The sequence below is a fragment of the Prosopis cineraria genome, unplaced genomic scaffold (assembly GCF_029017545.1).
Source record: "Prosopis cineraria cultivar Desert tree isolate PC_DT_omini unplaced genomic scaffold, ASM2901754v1 PC13, whole genome shotgun sequence".
NCBI lineage: Eukaryota > Viridiplantae > Streptophyta > Magnoliopsida > Fabales > Fabaceae > Prosopis > Prosopis cineraria.
The window spans coordinates 29,493,881-29,515,860 of record NW_026555344.1 but is presented as its reverse complement, the minus strand read 5'-3'; the positions used below and the strand labels follow the sequence as shown (position 1 = coordinate 29,515,860).

Below are 21,980 nucleotides of genomic sequence, written 5' to 3'. Positions count from 1 at the left end.
TTAATGAAAAAATTATTCCAACTTTCCATTAATTTATTTATTTACACTTCCAAGTTTCTAATTGAAAAATAATAAGGAAATTATGTACCACAAGCAACATCTAACAGTGCTATTGATTCTAATTTGCATTGTTTGTCTTCCAATTTTACAAAAATGAATAAAACTTCCTCTCCCTCAAAATATTTCTACATTATCCCAACTTCTCATTAACTTATCTATTTATAATTCCAAATTTCTAATTCAAAAATAACAAAAAATTATGCATCACAAGCAGTATCTGACGACGATGACATGTGTCCCTGATTCTATTTTGCTTTATTTATTTTTTGATTTTTAAAAATAAATAAAACTACCTTACCCCAAATATCTCCCCACTATCTCAACTTCCCTTAACTTACTCATAACTTCACATTTAATTTAAAAATAATAAATGAAATTTGTGTTTTGATTGTATAAAAATGAAATTTAAAATTCTAATTTAAAAATAATAAGTAAAATATTTGTATCCAATTTTTACAAGTATTTTTTTTTTTTTGGGAAAAGAAAGCGCTCTAGAAGAGTGGAAAATTGAAATTTGACCCAAGGGTGTCTTCACCCTAACTATATTTTCTTCATTTTTCCATCCTCCTTGTAATTTAAAGTCAAAGTTAAACCTTGAAACTCCTAAAACGTTTTTTGTCATTGTAGCTTTTGTGGTCACATTTCTTCTTCCCTTTTCCTAAAGTGTTCAGTCACATTTACTCATATTCTAGTAAAATTTGCAAAATTTTCATCTCATTGGTGTATGATCAAATGCTTAGGGAGGGTTGTTCTTGATCACTTCAAAATCGATGAAGGATATTCCAAACGAAAGTTCTGCAAGAAAAGCTTTAGATCCACTTGAATCCTAATAATTAGCTCTATTCTTCTGTCTAATAATATCTTATCATTATTACCAAACCATTTTGATTAAATATATTATAATATTCTTCTCTTTTGTGTATTTCTATGGCTGAATTATTGTGATTATTTCATATCCACAATAGTGCCATGAAATTAGGTGAAGTCCCTTTTCTTTTTACTATTGAATGTCATTTTATCACAAGTTTTTATTATATATGCAAGTGAAAAGAATGTAATGTTTTGAAGAAAATGTATTTTACATGCTTCAAATTGTGAGGGTGTAATTTCACTCTACATGACATTTGGCATATTTCATCATGGTATGTGATTTTATATATAGTAATTGATTGATTCTCATACTCTCAATTGTCTGATATATCATAAGAAGTAAAGCCAATGTTAAAAGAAAAATAATAACTTACTATAGAACATATAAAAATAGTTGAACGTATTTAAATTATTAAAGATTCAATATTTCTAAATTATTTTTTGGAGACCATGGTCTTTTGCTCCTTATATTCATTTCTTTTTCATTTATAGCAAGTTCTTTTTAAACAAATAAAATATGAAAAACAAATTGATACGAAATTAATTTTTTCTATAAATTAAATTGAACCATTTTAAATTTTTTTTAGTCAATGCAAGATTAATTATTGGCTTATCATTTTCAATCTTATTTTAAAGATTACTTTAAATTTAATTGATCTTAATTGTATCATAATTACAATTACAAAAAAGTATAACTAAAAATATCATGTGCATCAAAAATTAATTTATTTAAAAGTTAATAAAAAACATTATTGTGATACTTATAAATTTTAGTTTGGAATTAGCTTGTGCTTTATAAATGTCAATAGTTAGCACTTGAAAATTTATTTTCACCAAATAACACCTTATATTATGAATGATTAATATTAACTATTATTATTTGTTTAAATTTTTTTAATAATTTTTTCACACTCAATGCATCACACAAGCCACATACTAGTGAGTCTTTAAGGGGAAATAAGTTTTATATGAACATATCAGAGTTTTATATTATGAATGAAGGACCGTTATGTCTTTGGGTTGCTCATTGATGATAGTAATTTGCTGTGACAAAAACTAATGTTTTGATTTCAAAAGTATTCCTCCTTTATTGCTTTTTCTTAATCTCTGGAGGGTGACACTACTACAAAATAAGTTTACAGGAGCGCTTTTTTTACCTTAGGGAGCGCTTTTGAAGCGCTCCTGTATGTACGCTATACGGGAGCGCTTTTCGAAAAGCGCTCCCATAAGGGAGCTCCCACACATCACACACGGGAGCGCTCTCTACAAGAGTGCTCCCGTATGCAACCATACCAGAGCGCTTTTATAAAGAGATTTATAAAAGCGCTCCCATATACAAGAATGCCTTCATATGCCTTTATAAAGAGCGCTTTTATAAAGGGCCATATCCAAGAGCGCTTCAAAAGATGAGCTCTTTCGGAGCGCTCATTCCAAGAGCGCTTCGGAAGAGTTGATCTTCCGGAGCGCTCATCAAATACTATCTTTCAGAGCACTTAACTACGAGCGCTCTCGAAGGTCTTTTTAAATTTTTTACAATATTTTATTTATATTAATTAGGAACGTTATCTTATCAAGAAGCCCTGACATACAGGAGCGCTTATTTAGAAAAGTGCTCCGATAAATTTCGCATTCACATTTTAGAGCGCTTTTTAAAGAAGCGCTCATAAATACCCGCTCCTAAAGATATATTCTGTAGTAGTGTGAGTACTATATTCTCTTTTCACAAATTATTAAGGTGTTTAATTTTTACACGAAGAAGACTGGAAGTGGAAAGTTTTTTATAGGTATGACCTAGATATACCATCTGCTTCATGTTCATCTTATTTTCAGTACAAGCATGCATTGACATAGTGAATAGTAGAATATGTAATTTATCAAGCCTGCATTCATATGATTGGCAAAATCATTTTGATAAATGGCTGCTAGGAGTAGGTGGTGAAATGCTGCAACTACACAATGGGTACCAATTCAATGGTTGTTTGACTATGGAGAAAGAACATTAAGAATGGTCAAGCAAGTTTGGATCATATATTTGTGAAGTATTATTTTGACTTATTATAGAAATTAGATTCTTTTGCGGCTTTTTCTATTGAATTAATTTTTGACATCATTTTCAAATTTGTTTCAAAGATTGCTTTAAATTTAATTGATCTTAACTATATCATAAACGTCATTTATTTAAACTATAATTTATATTGCCCACACCTCATGCATTGCACAAGCCACAAACTAATTAGCTAAAATACAAGGTGAGGATTACTCACTTCCCAAACACTATAGTATGGTTTTCATCCGCCGTAGGAAATTCGTTCCTATGAAAATTTGAAGCAAAAGTTGCCTAGGGGGACAAATGGAGAACAAAATCTAAATGAATCTTCTATAAGCAAAGACCTCAAAATTTGCATGTTTGCATTCCTCACAATTCAAATGAAGTAAATGTGCCTCCTTCAAGTTGTGCTCAATCAAGACCATTCTCCATCTTTGATTTCTCCTTCAGTTAGGGGGGGAAAACACTTTGAAGAAGCTTATAATTTTTTTTAATACAAAGGCCACAGCAAATCATGCAGGGAGACTAAGTCCAAGTCATATCTAAAGCTAGAAGGCTTTTACAGTTATCCAGTGGTTCATTTACGGGCTAAGAAATCAGCACAACAATTTGCCTCTCTATACATGTGATCAAATATGACTACCCAATCTCTCATAGTGAGGTCTCTAATTTTTTTTGATCATGTCGAATAACGGATGGTCTCCAGAGTAGCTATAATTAATGAGGGATAGCACCTCCAAAGAGTCCAAGTAGATGTTAACATTTCTAAATTTCTCAGTCCAGCAAAAATTGAGGCCTTCGTAGATACCCATGAGTTCTACAGCTGTGCTAGGATAATAATTGAGAAATTTGTGAAAGCCTTTAGTCCAATTACCCTTGTCATTTCTAATGATACCTCCACAAGATGCAGCACAATGTATGTCAATTAAGCCATCCATGTCAAGTCTAACCCATCCAAGATTAGGGGGGTTCCACTTGGCTTCATGTCTAAAGTCTTCTTTGTTCAGGTGATTTAATTTGGAGAGAAGCTTTAGATCGTTGTTGATTTGTTGAGTGGTAGAGAAAGCTATATCCATGTCTTTAGTCTCATTCTTAGAGAAAAGTTTCTTGTATCTAGCTTTTCAAATGTTCCAGCAGGCTTGGGTGAAAAGTCTTTACCAGGGTGTTCTTCTAGTAGTCTGACTACCAGCTTCATTCTGTGCATTCCAAAATATCCAGTCCTGAAAACTAAGAGAGAAGAAGGTGTAAAGTTTTGTAAGGTTGACCAATTTATTCCATACCTTTTTGGCTTCTTCACAGTCTCTTAAAATATGAATGCAAGAGTCGAAGCAATTACAACCAAAAGGGTAGAGACGTTGTTGTGGAGGATCTTCAAGTAGCTTATAATTTTAAGCATGAAGGGGGGAACTAAAAATGCTTCTCAACTCTGCTTGATCTACTGGATAAGGCAAGGGATTTAAACGAACTTCTCAACACTTCCCAAAGAGCCATGAAAGTTCTTAGCTAGAATTGCTACAGACTTACAAAAGCTACGGCAATTCAACATCTCAAGCAACTCTTAAAATTGAATGGGCCTAACTTTGTGTATCTTTCAGAAACTAAAATTAATGTCATGCATGGCTATCAGTAATATCTTAGCTTCTTTGGGTTTTTTATTTTGTTGGTACTAGTGCCTATAAGTGCTTAGTCTGGTAACTTTGCAGTGAATGTTTTGGAGTGCACTTCTTCTATGTCATTGTCAAGACCTTGCAAAAGATATGGAAAATGAAATCTACTTAATTATCTTTTATTTATGGATCGCCACAATCTTCCTTGAGATATATATACACTTTGGTCCTTTACTAAATCGACTGCTCCAACTGTCACTAAGTCATGGATTTAATCAATTGGAGATGTTAACAAAATGTTAATATTACAAAAGATAAGGTCAATTCTTGTTCTTCCTCTAGTGGTAGTATGCAACTTACCTTATGTATTAATCAAGCTCATCAACTACTATTAATTCATTAATATCTGATCCTAAATTTACTTGGACAAATAATATAAAAGGTAAGGCTAACGTCAAAGAAAAGATTGATATGGCCCTTTGTAAAATTCTCTGGTTGCATTTATTTCCTTTCTCCAATATTCTCAACCTAGTTGAGCTTGTTGGATAGAGAGGCGTAGCAGAAGATTAAAATTTTAAAGCCTCTATCCTGATGTGGACCGAATGAACTTATAGAAGTTAAGATGGATAGAAGAGTTACCTTTTAATTCTTTGAACTTGACGCATGTTCTTTTTAAGAGTTTAAATCTCAGGAGCTAATAATGTAGATCTACTCCCTTTAATGATATCCACACGAACAGCTCTCTAACTCGAATAGCGTGCTAGCGCTCCCAACATTCGTTCTTCAAAGTGCTTTTGCCGTCAGAACTTTTTTAATTCTTTATTTTTTTTATGAAGCATGTCCCTATCTATACATATAATATATGGATTAGGGTTTTCGTCTTCCACTTAAAGAGCCTACAAAATTTAATTAAATTTATCTCATAAATTTAATCTATGATATCATATCTAATTCAAATTTATCTTATAAATTTAAATTAGAAAACTGACATGATATTCTCTCATATCATGTTAGTTATTAAATTTAATCTATCATATTAAATTAAATTTAAAACTATAATATAATATAATATAATATAATATAATATAATATAATATAATATATATCACATATAAATATTATATTATATATATACGAATATAGATATATACATATATATATATTTTGAAAATATATATATTATATTATATATATATATATATTTACTTTTATATATCATATACACATATCATATATATATATCAAATATATACACACACACATATATGAATATATATATAATTATATTTTGAATTTTATATTTCATATAAATACATATATATATATATATGTTTATTTATCAAATAAATATTCAAATATATATATATATATATATATAATTCATTCACCCTATATTACATTCATTGAATCTAGACATATTCTAGATTTAATGAACTTGGATGTTATAGCTCGAGTTAGGCTGTTCTTATGTGCGACCCTATAGGCCTATATGATGTTAGCAGTAGGCTAATTACGCTATTAACTCACAAGTCACAAGTGGCTTCTAGCAAGACATTTCAACTACCCAATTCACATGGGGATTGATGATCCGACGTAACCTATGATGCAACCATATCACTTCCCTTTTGTCACACAATATTTCGGTCAAGTGTAAGGTGTGGAATTGTCATTCTCCTTTACCTGACCGTTACTTTCTCGATCTCTAAGTGTATTGACTATAGCAATGGAAAAACCCTTTTCATTGTAGTATGGCTATATATTTTTTAGTCTTACTCATTGAGGGGCCCAGTAATATTTTTCACTTGATGTGAGGGACAAATTTCATCTTGACCACTCATATTCCTCTACATGAATATCACTAAACTCAATCATAACCTTTATGATCACTCGATCAAAGGTGACTTTTGACTAGGTCAAATTCAACAATCATTATGTAGGAATCCATGATGATCTCAGGTCAAAGGACTTAGTAATATAATTACATATGAGATAAACTTATGACTTGTACCATATAACTTTCTCATAGCGGGTCGATCCAACACTTTGTACTCTTTCAAGTGCCTATGACTTTAATTTGTATCTTTATAATTAATCAAAGTCATGCTAGTTTTGTTTCATCTATGATCCCTCATAGATGACCGACTAGGGATATTTAAGACAATCACTATAGTTTTTCCATGAATACAGCTATCATAATGAATATGCAATTGATATGATAACAAAAGAAAAATTCATTAAATAACAATGTGTATAGTACAATGATTGGCTCTAGGGCACAATTTCCAACATCTCTAACCTAATGGTACCAGGGTTGGCCGTAACTTCACTAAGGTAGCAGAGGTTGGGGCTCAATCCCTGAAAAGGTCCCAAAAGACCTCTTTAGTAGGGTGAGAAATAACCTAAGTACCACCTTGAAGAAAGCTGGCTTCCGCTACAGTGATGTGAGTTGGCCTAATCCAAAGGACCTCCGGTCAAGTGGGGTGAGGGCTGTTACAGAGCTAATGTCAAAAAATTTTATTACCAGAATTAAAAAGTTGGATGGGTCATGGACAGAGAGCGCTTGCCAAGAAGACATTCTTTCCTTAGCATGACAACACTTCAATGGCGTCTTATCTCCTCTAATGGTACTCCAAATTCTCTTTTCTATATATAAGGAGCACCCAAGTTATTAATTTCTTTTAAGTTGTACGTTGTTTATGTGAATTAGATTTTGAATTCTATTAATATAATATTTTTATGTTATATTAATTTCTTTCTATTATTCAATGATTATAGTGATGTGTCCTAATAAATATTAAAAATAAATAAATTAATATACACAATTAATAAAAATAACCATATATTCAATTAAAAACAATAATAACCTACTTGATAATTGTTTATATATACAAGCATCAAATAAAGCCATTTTATTTTGCAGTTGTTTTAAAAAAGTGTTAAATAATAAAGTCACTTTATTTGGCATTTTTTTTAAAACAACTGTCAAATACTACTATTTTATTTGATTTTAAAAAAAATAAACCATCCAAATAAAGATTGAGACTATAAATGATGCCTAAATATTAAATAAGGTTTACAATAAATGTAAAAGAAGCCTATATTTGTAGTATTGGATTATTAGTGTGAATTAGCATTTATTAATTAATGGATCAATTATAATTTTAAGCAGTCAGATATTCAGTTGAGAGCAGATTAAGTCCTACTTAATTAGGGCAGTGTTTGGAAGTTCAAAGGTCTCAGGTGGAATTATTATAGAATCATAGTATCAAATAATGTAACTCATAAATTTTCATATTATTTTTTATTTCTGCTAGTTGCAACATTATTTATCAATATTTTATAATAAAATCATTCTACTATTTTATTTTTAATAAGCTTAATTTATTCAATTAATACACTTTAATATAGTGTATCTTATAATATAATTTAGATAATTTTAAATTTGAAAACTTATTTTAAAGACAGCGATTATTATTCTACCATCACTAATATTCTATACATTAAAAAACTTGAAAAAAATGTATTTTCATTAAAATATCTTTCCTAATTATGATTCACTTTCATTAAATTTATACTCTATATATTTTTTATTAGCTTTTTTGTGAATAAATAAAGTCATTTTCCTTATAATTCATTTTATTTTATGCTTTACTAAATGAATTTTTTTTTGGATAAATGATAAAATATTATAATCAAAACATAAAAGGAAATTATAAATAAAACACTTTACCAAATGAAATTCAATACAATAACTTAAGGTAGTGTTTGGATTAGTAAATTTGGATTTGAATTTTGGATTTAAATTCTTGGATTTCAGAAATCAAATTTGGAATTCATGCATTTCAAATTCATTGTCATGCCCTGAAAATTTAAATGTGACTAGTATGGGATATATGCATAAACATATATCCCTTAAGCCTTGATCAAGAAAACTCTAATATAATATTTTAATTCATTTTGAATAGGATTGAAATTCATTATAACATTTTTATATAAATAAAAGATTTTTAGGCTTTTCATAAAAATTTCGGTAGAGCCTCCCCTCTCAATAAAGCTTCCTAAAAACAAATCTACAACCATTTTACAAAACAACAGCAATAGCAAGGAACAGAACTCTATTCCTATTAGCTAATAACCAAAATATAAATAATAAGGACGAGGATCCTAACTATATCTTATGTGGAGCCCTTGATATAAAAATTAACAAAATATAATACATGGGTTTAAAGTTGTGTTTGGATAGGTGGATTTAAGTTGAGAATTTAGATTTGAAATTCATAATTTATTCTTTGTTTGATGATATTAAAAAAATTAAATTACAATATTAAAATCCTTTGTTTAAATCTAAAGTAAAATTTTAAATTTTAAATTCTATATTTGAATTTAAAAGAAACTTGGAACATTGGTCAAACTCGATGATTCGAATGGCCAATTTCTAACAGGATTAGATAGTCAAAGCCGACTGGGAATGTGGCATCGATGATGATCTAGATGGGACACCAGACTTCTATAAGGATTAGACCATTGTGATGACAGGGACCATATGGCTAACTTCCACCAAGATTGAACCAACGGGGACTAAACGATAGACTTCCACTGAGACCAAATTGATGAGGATTGGACTACCAACTTGACCAAGACCAAACTAACAGCGACAATAGGAATCAGATGATTGACATCTATTAGGATCAAAAGGCCAACTTCTACCAAGACCGAACCAATGACGACCATCAAGGCCAAACCCACGGTGACAATTGGGATAGGATGATTGACTTCTATCAAGACTAGACCCAGTGGAAGTCGGCTATCTAGTCCCCATTATCGCTATTGCTCTAGTCTCAGTTGAAGTCAGTTGTTCGATTCCTATTGTCTCTGTCAGCTAGGTCCTTATAGAAGTTGGGCTTTTGATGGCAGTCGTCGCCATTTATCTAATCCCGGTAAAAGTTAGTAGTCCCCTCTCGATAATCACCATTAGTATAGTCCAATCGTCAACATTGATTTGGTCCCCATCTATCCTAGTGGAAGTCGATCATCTTATCCCTATCGTTACCATTTGTCCCATCCCAATCGTCCCCATCAGTCTGATCATGATGGAAGACTTCCATCTAGTTTCAGTCATCTCCATCGGTTCAGTCCTGGTAGAAGCCAGTTGTCCAATCTCAGTCAACAATGGCAGTTGTTTCCATTAACTTCAATAGACTAGTCCAATTACTGTTGGCAAGTCAATCAAGCCTTCATAGATTTGAGTCAAATTACAAAAGAGATTGAATTAGAATTTGAAATAATAGGGATTTAGAAAGGATTTTAAATTATAAAGAGATTGAGGTAGAACTTGGATTTGAATTTAGATCAAATCCAAATCCATACATTTTTAATTATCCAAACAATGGATTTAGCTCAAATTCAAATTCAAATCCAAATCCAAATCCATGTGTATCCAAACATAGCATAAGTTTACATTAAAAGAAGCTTAATGTACAATTCCTCACTTCAATTGAATACTACAACCCCTTAATGGTCAGCGAAAGGTATAATATTAGTTAACATATCTGAGACCAAAATAATAATTTTCAGTGAATAACATCCCAATAATAAATAATTGAACATGAATAAAAGAAAAGTTTAATACAATTATGTAAGTTAAAGAGACAATGATCTTCATAAAAAATTTAATAAACTTCAAAATAAAAGGATTATATATAATTTTAAATGAAATCTTAAACCATTAACTTATCATATCAAATATTGTTATCATTTAATTTCAAAGATGCAAATAAATGAAATAAATAATTATAAATATATTACTAATTAAAACAAATGAGATATAAAATCACCAAATAATCAAAGTCATATTTATAGGGATTTAAAAGAACAATTAACAAACATGGATATATAATCCATAAGGATAAATAAACAAATATAGCTTATGCCATAAAGACAAACGTAAACACACAAACCATAAAGGTAACTAATCAAATGCAACTTTTGCCATGAAAACAAATGTAGACACACAGTTCACGAGTATAACTAATGTGTGTCTACGAGGGTAACTAACCAAATACAACTTATGTCACGAAGACGAATATGGACACATAGTTCATGAGAGTAACTAACCAGACGTGATTAAAACTACGAAACAGATGTGGAAGCACAGTTTATAAGGGTAAATAACCAAATGCGACCAAAGCCACAAAACAGACGTGGTATAAGACTCATAAATAACAAACATGAGAATAAAGCTCATGAAGATCAAACTAGCTAATCATGAACCAAGGGCACCACGGGCTAACGAGACTACCCTTAGCAACCAGTATTCTGTATAAAGTTTCCTTAAAATTTATTTTCAAACATACAAGAAAATTATCACTATAAAAAAACAATTCATATTCTCAAAATCAAATTCACATGAATAGTTTTAAGCATCAAAACTTGCCAGAATAAAATTTCATAACAACTGTCCATGCTTGCGTTTATTAAGTAACCAAAATTACCATAATTGATAAAAATAATTTCATCAATCTAGAAAGTATACTTCATAAGAAAAATACATGCACATACTATAATTTAATTATTCTTCTCAATCACTTCATAATTTCACAAGATAAAGAAATTTAAATAACAAAATATCCCATACTTAATATATTTGTAATTAAAAATAGTCTACATAAAAATGTAATATTTTAGATAACTAATTTTATTAATAAATTAGTTGAGACGTTATTTACTTACCTGATAGGTTCTCAAATAAATAATCTACTCCTAACTTGTCCTCTTGTAATAATGCTTGGTCTTTAAATCTTAGTGCCCAAGTAATTCAATTGTTATTTTCTACTCAACATGCCATTTTAAAAAAAAAATCTAGCTCCGATCTCAACTTTCATTAAAGAGAATATGTGATTGTTTTCTAATAATTATTTAACTAACGGCAATATAATCATCACATATATTTTGCCACAATATCTATTAAAATTTTTTCCCTCTCACACGCATTTTATCAAATACTTCACAAGCATAACTCTCCAAATTAAAATTCTAAGCTATTTTTTTTCTTCGAACCTCATGCCAAAACTTTGAATGTCAATATTTAAGTTTATCCAACTCCTCAATTCCAATCTTGATATAATAATCAATCTAAATATGTATTGAATATCATTTAAACACATCTTTCTTTTTTACAACAATCAAAATGTTTAAGGCATAATTACCTACCTAAACTTCTTGGCCTTTAATATAAGCTTGCTTAAACATCATCTTCTCCCTTACCCATTCACGGCAGCTGACACAAATGGAGAAGAACAAAATTTTAGCCACCGAATCATACCCATGCTCAAACTGGACGAGGAGGAGAAGAGAAGTGGGAATTCCTTCACCTGTGTAGCAAATGAGAGATGGGATGAGAGGATCAAAGCTTTCCCAAACACATGAAAATTCCACACTAAGTCAGTGGCATCAGAGCAGGAAGAAAGAGAAAAGGACGCTACCACATGACAATAGAGAGGAAAGAAGATATCAACGCTGAAACAGGGGGGGAGGAAATTTTGTGAATCAAGCTTCCAACAGTGTCAGAAAATCTCTCTTTCACTTGCTGATAAAACCAACTCAAACACATCGACCACCGAAAGGAAGAAGACGGTGGAAGAAGCAAGAACCAAGAAGATGACGCAAAGCAGAGAAGAAGAACAAAAGGAAGAAAATTCGGCGCACCTTCGATCTCCAGAGGCGGCGGCGAGAGGACCACCCACGGTCACCGGCCAACGGACACACAGGGAAAAGGAATGATAAAACTCCCTCTCTCGGAGCTTCTGGAGGAATCAAAAACAAGGGTGGAAGAGGAGAATATTATATTCGCGAACTCAATTTCTGACTCCTCTTCTCTGTTTCTCTTTACAGGGCAGAAGCGTAGTTTCATATAGGTTAAGCAAAATTAAAATCTCCCTTCATGCACCATAAGGTTTCGAACATGTGAGCTAACAGGTAAAGACAAAGAGAAAATCCAATAGACCCCAACACGTCTTGTTAATGTCCCTCCAACAATTTAAAGTACATAAATTTGCGTAATTATTTATTCTAATTTTTTAATTGTATTATGAGCTATTACATTCATACACACACAAGTAAATTTAAATCCATAAATTTTAAAATGCCCAAATAAAAAATTTGAACTAAATTCAAGTTCATATATATATAAGCACAGCGTAAAGGTGACTTATAATTCATGTGAGGCCCTATTGCTTTAATGGCTTAAAGGTAGCCAGGCCTTGTTCATATGTATTCCATAAGTTAGATTACATAAAATCCTATTGAATAGAAGCCCTAACCTAAATAATTCTTTGAATAGCCAATTTTTCCACATCAATTAAGCTTAATTACTCCTTGTATCTCATGCAAAGGTGAACTGCCAGCAATAATCCACAAATATTATGGAAACCCGCACAAACAGGTACTCTTTGATTAGTTGGGTTTATTTAAGCCCAACGAATTTTTCAAATGGGATTTGCAGAAACTTTCTTCGTCTACATGATGATCCATGCTGCATAAAAAACAGACATGAAAGTATTAGCGCTTGATACATCCTATAGAATATTTAGAATAACATCTCTATTATAAAATTTTAATAACAAAACACATTTTCCTATATTAATAGAACGTGAAAAAATAAAATTATATTTAGCATTTATTCTCAAAAATAGAGCATAAATAAATAATTATATGTTATATATTCTAAAACTTACCAAACAGGCATGGAGATCATGACATCCACATAAGAGCCTCCCATTCAACATATCCACAGCTTGAAATGATCCTCCTCCTTCACTTCTCTATTAGTGGTGAAATGAAATTGTGAACATGGATATATACGAATAACATAAATACGGGACATGCCATAATTGTGAATATAAAATTAGGCTTCATAAAATAGGAACATAATTGAACATAAAACCGTCCAATATGGCCTTAACAATCCTAGCCTCCTCTCTGGTAGCAATATGGACAGGTTCTTTTGTGTTGTTAAATATAGGACGGTTCCTTTAATTGTCCAATACAGATTTCGTGAAGGTACGACCGCATCATATTGGCTGGTTCTTAATCATCTAATAAAGACTTAAATAACCTTGTAATATGGCTTTTTTTTTCCCTAGTAGTGATGGCACAGTGATATGATTTTAAAAAAAATAGTTATTACTAAAATTTTTGAAAATAGAGACAGATTAGAGACTTAAAAATTTCTTTTCAAATAGGATTAGCAATACTAAAATTAGCGGTGACTTTTTTTTTTTTTTGGGTTAGAGATGGATTCTGACTCTTCGATAAGTACGCTTCTAATTTCACTTCTTCTTTTTTTTTGGTGGTAGAGAAAGTATCAAAATTCTCACGTATGAGTATTTGAATTGTTAAAATGTTGTGTATGGTAAAAACTGTTACCTTGTAAAAGTCAACAGCAACAAAATTGGCCCAGCGATTACCAGATTCAACATAACAAGAAGAAAGCATGTGGATGAGGTCTTGTGAATTATCTTTACAAGCAGTTAGTTTGATTGGAATGGTTCTGAAGTGATTCACCAAAACCAATGATTTGCTTTTGTCATTCAGTTCTGCTGACTCTTCCCGTTTTGGACATTTCCCTTTAACCATCCCTCTGCGTCCATCTGCAATAATATTCTTAAAATGCATTATCTTCACATAACAAAACTATCGAGTTTATATAAAAACTGAATTCTATGATTTCTTGCTATTAGATTTGAATTGTTTATTGTTGTTTTCTTTGTTTTATTGGTTAAAACTTAAAAGAGAATGTGTGTTTGTCTTTTTTAAAGAGAGTTACAAAACAATTGATTAACTTGCAAACAATAAAGTTAAATTATTGTTCTAGTTAAATTATACATAATATTTTGTGAACGTTGTGGCTAAATGTAAATAACATCCTTAACCTTTATAAACTTTATAACGAACTTCTTAAACTTTCAAAATTTCTGCATTTTACCCCGCCAAATAATTTTCCATTGATTCACTGATGAAATATAATATGACGAAAAATTTATATACGCATGACTAAACAGCTATATGAGAGTTATTATTTGTAGATAATTCAAAGTCTAAAGATGTTATTTGCATTAAAAAAAACAAACTTTAAGAGGGTATATAAGCAATGACATTATGAGCCTGTTGGTGAAATAACATGATGATAATTAATGACATGAAATCTATACAAATTAATTTAGAAGTTTATGCATATGTTTTTTTGTCAAGTTTTAAATATCAGCGATGTGATTTGGAGAGAGTTATAATTTGATGCCACTCACACTGATTTTCAACGATGAAGTTCCATTGGTAAGCTATGCCTTCACTTTCTTGCTTGTGTTTCTGAGAAGTGAAGACAATGAGCCTATGGTTTTTATCAAGCATGTCCTTGACTAAAGGCCAATCTTGGCCATCTTGAGGCATGCTTGCGAGAGGAAACAAGTACTTCATCAAACCTGAAGCCTTGAATACTTTGGTTAACCCACATGGTAACTCCACATGATCTTCCAATATTATTGTCAAAATTTCTGATGGATTCCCTGCAAGAAACACTTCTACTTCCTTTAAAGCATTTATCAAAGGTTCCTGTCAGCAAAATTATACACACACACACACACATACACAAAATTAAACAGAAATATTCATCAATTAACGATGTGCAGTTGATAGATATATCAACAAAATTAAAAAAAATAAATATTAATTCTTGTGAAAATATTTTTATATCCTATTATAAAATTAATTTTTTATGTAATAACAGAAAATGGGGGTAAATGGCAAATTAGCCCCTAAAATATAAGTCTAAGAGTGTGCGGGTGCCCAAACTCATTTTTTGTGCAATATTTTCTTTCAACATTTCAAAATAATACAATAAGCGTTTATCATTAATAAATGTTAACTTTGATTATTAGTTGATTAAAAAATTATAGAAAAGACCTCAAAAAATATAGAAACTGACCAATAAAATTTTTTTAGTCTTTTTTTATAATTTTGGATTCTTGTTTATAATTTTTGGTTCCTTTTCTATAATTTTTTAATTTTTTCTATAATATTTTGGTTCTTTTTATCATTTTCAAGTTAAGTAACGATCAAAATTAAATTTTGTTAACAATAAAGATAACATTGTACCGTTTTTAAAAGTTAAAGGTAAACAATGTACCAAATCTAAGTTCAAGGTCATAGACTCTTGGACTTATATATAATTTAGGGGCCAATTTGTCATTTAACTATAAAAAATATTATCTAAAGAGGATTGGGTTGGTCAAGTTCTAAATTAATGACTCAGCCCAACTCAATCCAATTTTTTGATTAAAAGAAAATGATAGGGTCATGAACATTATCCATTATTGACTTGGTTACTTCTTGCAAAGTTACATCTGGTCTTGTCATCTACAAATCAATCTCTCATCTTAAGACAAAGTTTTGACTCCAGTCTAACTATTTAACCTATAGTTATACTTGAATATTAGAAAAAGATATATTATATTAAAAAAGATATATAATGTAGTAACATATATTAAGTTGGTAGTAAGTAATGTGGTACTTACAAATACAGTAAACGGATTACATTTTCCAAAGAAGGAATGGCACAACCAAACGTCTCCTTTGTAGTCATAAGTGTCCAACATAAGAGCACGAACTCCATTCTTCAAAATTAGTTAAATTGATGTGAATTAAGTACAAGTTGATAATACATCATTAAAAAAAACATCAATATACTCCCTCCGTTGGGTTTAACAAAGTGTTCTTAACTAAACTGCAAGGACAAACGAAGGTAGTTAAAGTTAAAAAATAATTAGAAACCGTAACTTTTTTAAAAAAGAGGAGCAGTACAACTTTCCAAAAGTGCCTTCTATCATTTTAATACTAAACCCTAACTCACATTAAATTATGAAAGGTATTTTGGGTAATGACTCATCAATTAATGTATCATTGTTTTCCGAAAAAAGGAAACAACCCAATAACAATCTTGTGAAACCTATCAGAGTAATAATTAAGCAAGTAAATAGGGTGATGATCTTAATAATGTTTTGCTTACATGTAACTGCTGTGTTATACTATCTTCTTGATTTTGAGAATGTAACTCTTGGAAGCTCTGTAGTGTTTAGGGTTTGGTTTGCTTTTGGCCCTTCTTTTTGAACTGCAAATGAGTTGTGTGTTGTCAAATATGCATATCTGTTGAATGGAAGAGAATCATTCTGCCCAAATCAACCTTGTTAATTAGTATAGTATATATTATTCCAACCAAAGAAAATACATCATTACTAAATGATTAAAAAAATTTCATTATTAAGATGTTTATTCAGGAATTAATTATAGAATAAATTACAATTCAAACCTCTTAATTATACAAACGTTATCATTTTGAAGAATAATAATAAAATTAATATCTTAGAAAATTACTTCAATATAATATCTCCTAAACGCTTTTAGAACTTCTCAATTATCTTCCAAATCATATGTTGACCTTCTCTATGCAATGCAAGAGGATATATAAAATTTTGAAAGCACAAAGTAAAATAAGAAAAATAATGTTACTACAAGTTGATGATCGAGGAGTTAATAATGGTCATAAACAGTAAAAATATACTTTTTATATGTATAAAGAATATAGTAGATAGATTGTCAATAATAGAGCTTTTACACATGTAAAATTTCTCATCCCATAATATTATCCATGTAGTTCCCAAAAAGATGGACAAATTAAAGAAGGTGATGAGCCAATTAATATTGTGATTTCTGATTATCTCTCCCTCACTCTGTATCACGCACACACAGAGACACAAACTACAAAAGTAGAGATCAATCTTTGGAATAGAGAAGAGAAATTAATAGAGATGGAGATATATATACCAAAAGATTAAATGGGTTTGAAGTTGTTGATCTCACACATCTTGATCCCTCGAACTTTATAGGACAAGAACTGCAGAACTGCCCCTCTCCACAGTGTCTTCTGCTTGAGCATTTTTCAAGAACCAGAAACTACAAAACAACGAATTCACTATCTACCAAATAATTAATGAAACTCCTGCTTCGCCATTTTTGTGCGTCTCATATCTGGTATATGATTGTCACACACACACACACACACACACACACACATTGAGAAACGATGGACAAAAAGAAGAACCTTATTGAGATTCTTAGTATGATCAGGAACAGAAGAAGCAGAAGATGAAGAGATGAGGAAGATTGAAGCAATGACAAAAGGTAGCAGTAAAGCCATTGAAGAGAGCAGAAAAGGACAATGATCAACAAGGAGGTTTCCGGCGTGTTAATTTGGAATTTCAATATGAAAGGTTGTAGATTCGTTTATTTAAACAAAGGAAACTTCCACTTCTGTGCAGTTATCAATTTAAAAAAAAATCATTTATATTTTATTTAAGAAAAAACTAGAAATTTTATTATCATTATCAATATTTTTTAAAATTATTAGATCAATCATTGAATTAGTTAAATTATTTCAGTATTAAATTACTTTAATTGTAATTGAACCGTTGTCCAATTGAACATAATGAACTAACATATTTCTAAAATAAAATTTATATTTATTGATTTTGGTAAGTTCTTAATTAGTTTTTGATTGATTTTCAATCAAATTTAATATTTTTAAACGATACTTTCAAAAAATGATAATTTTAATTTTAATTAAAATAAAATAAAAAATTGGTAAAATCATTTAGATTGGGACTGAACAATTTAGATTTTTTGTGTATGTTATATATATTTCACATATTTAAAACATGCAATGGATCTAAGCAAGTGCTTAGGTTGTTTTAAATGACAATGAAGTTAAGAATGTAACGTCTGATAATGTAAACGGAAATGTTACTTATAAGAACCATCTGTCCAGTGTCCCTTGAATTTTTGGAAATTCAAGTCACAATTGGTCTATAAGGGGAAATATGTTTTATATGAACATGTCAAAGTTTGTTATGTTCATAATAAATTAAATTAAATTAAAGATAATTTAGTGCCCATCGTGTCTCAAATAGAATTTGAAGCATTTAGATTAAATCTAGATTAGTTTTATACATTTTTTAATAAATATAAAAAATATAAATTACAAGATTTAAATTTGCACCGTTAAAAGCTCATTAGGGGTGATAAGCACCCAAGATGATTTCTGTGCAGCCATGGCCACCCTAAATGGCACATAAGCGAAATAACACAATCATGAAAACACACGCAAATTCAAGAGTAGTGACCTCGATCATCGTATACTGAAATGAAATCTTGTTGAACGTCTTCAATCCCACCAAAACTCATCTTAGCTTAGATAGTTTTGAAATCTATAAGTTGATGCCCTTGAATGTCCATATTTCTACGTGCTCTTAACACCGGGTTTGACCTCATAGAAGTCTCATTATTCACTCCCTTCAATCCTCCTTCATAATTTATCTTGGAAACTCTTATTTTCCTAGTGTGAAAGTCAACCCCATATTGGAATGGAGTTAAATCTCTCTTTGCTTGCCAATAACTATTGTTGGAGTCTCATATATGTTAAAAGATGCAGAGATGTAAAAGAAAAAAAAAAACCCTATAGGAATGATCAACCCTTGTGGCAAATATTTTTTTTCTTTTCTTGAAAAAAAAAATTCATGAGCTTAGTAAGGCCAAGATATTCCTACCAACAAAATTCTTATGCCAGCAATGAGATTTGATTTCGTGACCTTGTAGGTTCTGAATCAAATTCTTACCAAATTCCTAGATTGAGAACTTTCTTTTTTTTTTTAAGAGCTGTCTTATTTGCTTGCATTAATGTTTTTTTATACATATAAATAAGATGCGGTGAGATGGGTCCCAAGAGTTTATTAAGAACATTGCATGCTTCCAAGTTCAAATAGTACTTATAAAGATATTTATAAATTATTCATGAATAAGATCCTCATACAAGTAACTGAATTTAATTTTACAACCTATTAAATTATGTGCTAAATTTTTATTAATTGGATCAATTTTTATGATCGTGTAATGTTAGATTTCGAAGAAGGTGTTTCATGAAATCAAAGTCCAACAGCCCATTTCGCACCAAAGCCCAAAGTAATAAATGGACAAGTTCAACATTGCGTGGGTCCCACTAATCCTCCAAATAATCCAATGCTGACATCATGTGCATTTCCCAACATGAAATGATTATGCCTCAGTTTATATTTCAAAAGGAAATGTTTGCAAAAGTTTGTCATGGGATAGGATGGATGTACAATAGATATCCAAAATCAAATCTTCCTTGGGCTCGAATTAACAAATTGTCCTCGGGGAAAACACATTGAAAAAAATATGAATAAAGAAACTCTAAAATGATTTAATATCTGGCAATAATTTAAATAGATTGAATATTTATTAAAATTTAAATTTCACTTATTAATTGATAATATTTATTTATTAATAATCATTGTGAGATATTACACAATTTCAGAGGTCTTTCAATAATTTGTTCCCAACGCATATTATTATTTATCCAAGACAATTAGATGAGCCCCTTAAACATCAATCCTAGACATGGACGGGAACGATTTTCCTACTTATCTTTTGGAAGAGCACACGGTGCTCACTGAAGAGATGAAATCTGAACGATTTAAATTTAAAATATTATTTTATATTAATTTAATAAAATAAAAAGGTATAAAATAATTTTAATAAATTTTTTTATTTTTAATTTGATCTAGATTTAATTTAAAAAGTCTAATTTAATATTAAAATTTTTATAATTGAATATTTAAATTTCTTAGATGTACTCTGTACAGTCCAGATATTATATCTTGAATTGCTTGAATGTGTAAATTTTATATAAATAATTAATATACATCAATTATAAAAACTTTAATATTAAATTAGACTATCTAAATTAAATCTAGATCAAATAAAAAATTATTAAAATTATTTTATAATTTTTATTTTAATAAATTAATATAAAGTAATATTTTAAATCTAGACAGTTTAGATTAAAATTTGAATGGTCTAGATCTTATGTCTTGGATGAGCACAACTTTTTTTATTTTGTTTCAATTGTCTTTGCCTTGTCCATGTCTGAAAATGGTTTCCCTACTCATTCAAGTTCAATTGTCTTTGCCTTGTCCATGCCTGAGAACGGTTTTCCTGCTCATCTAGTTCTCAGACATGGACAAGGCAATGACAATTAAAACAAAATAAAAAAAGTTTTATGATATGGAACATCATCCATATTTGACATACCCATTATTTAAGATAACTAGACATCGGTGAATTAGAGGCATGTGAATGGATCAACTTGAACCTGGATGTGTAAAATCTAAAAACTCTCCTGAGGTTTTTGACATTTGAGGACCTAAAGGGTGAGCCGGTGAGCTATAAAGAAAGGGCTTTGAAAGACCAAGTTTGTTGAGCATGGAAAATGACAATGGTATGGGTGATATAGTGAACCTACGCAGTTTCAAAAATTTTAGTAATTTGGCATTAAATAAGAGAGAACAGTATAGTTAAGTACACAGACTAATTAACTTGACTAGAATAGTATTTCAAAGTACACGTAGAAAAACTTAACTATTCTAGTCAAGTTAATTAGTCTCCCCTAGTGTGGCAAATTAAGTTTTGAATTCTCCCTAGAAGAAGTGCTAGATTTAGCATTTGACCATGTCTTGGTTAAGATTATCTTCAATAGAAAGACATTTGTTCTTAAAAAAAAATTGAAGAAAATTGCAAGGACTTCTATTTTTTTAAATGAAAGAAAACATTTTCTAAAAAATAAATTATATTTTGAAATGAAAAGAGTATCTTTCCACAATATTTTCTAAGACTAAATTTATATTCATTTCAAATACTTCACATTTTACAAAAAATATCACAGGTATTTTTCATTTAGATTTTCCTTAAGGAAAATAGCAATCAAGGACTATTGAATAAAATTAATATTAGTTAAAGGAAAATAGACATTAAAATTGTACTGTAATCCCTTGATCTTTGATTGAAATTAATTTTTTAAGTTAAAAGATCAAATTCACTATTAAAAAGTAAAATTAGTGATGAATCTCTAATCTGTCACTAATTATAGACATTAATGATGGACTGAAACCTATCACTAAGTATATAAATTAGTAATGGGTTAGTGATGGATATAGGATCTTGTTACATTTCAGTCAAATTTTATAAATTTAGTAATTGAATTAAATCTGTCACTAATTTCTATCAGTAAATCTTTATATTAGTAACAGATGTTTTTAATATAATTAAAAAATTAGTAAAATAAGTTTAAATATTTTATAAAAATAAAAAAATTATAATATATATAGAGAGGTTCACATGAAAAAAAAATCTTAAAATATCAAATGAAATAATTACACAAATAATTTTTCTCTTATTATAAGTAAGATATATAAATAAAATATATAATATAAAAT

The 21,980-nt window shown here is 29.9% G+C and overlaps 1 pseudogene; it reads right to left on the bottom strand.

The window, feature by feature from the left end:
- Positions 1-9,100: 9,100 nt before the first annotated feature.
- Positions 9,101-17,830, bottom strand: LOC129289996 (PI-PLC X domain-containing protein At5g67130-like; annotated as a pseudogene).
- Between the last annotated feature and the right edge of the window lie 4,150 nt (positions 17,831-21,980).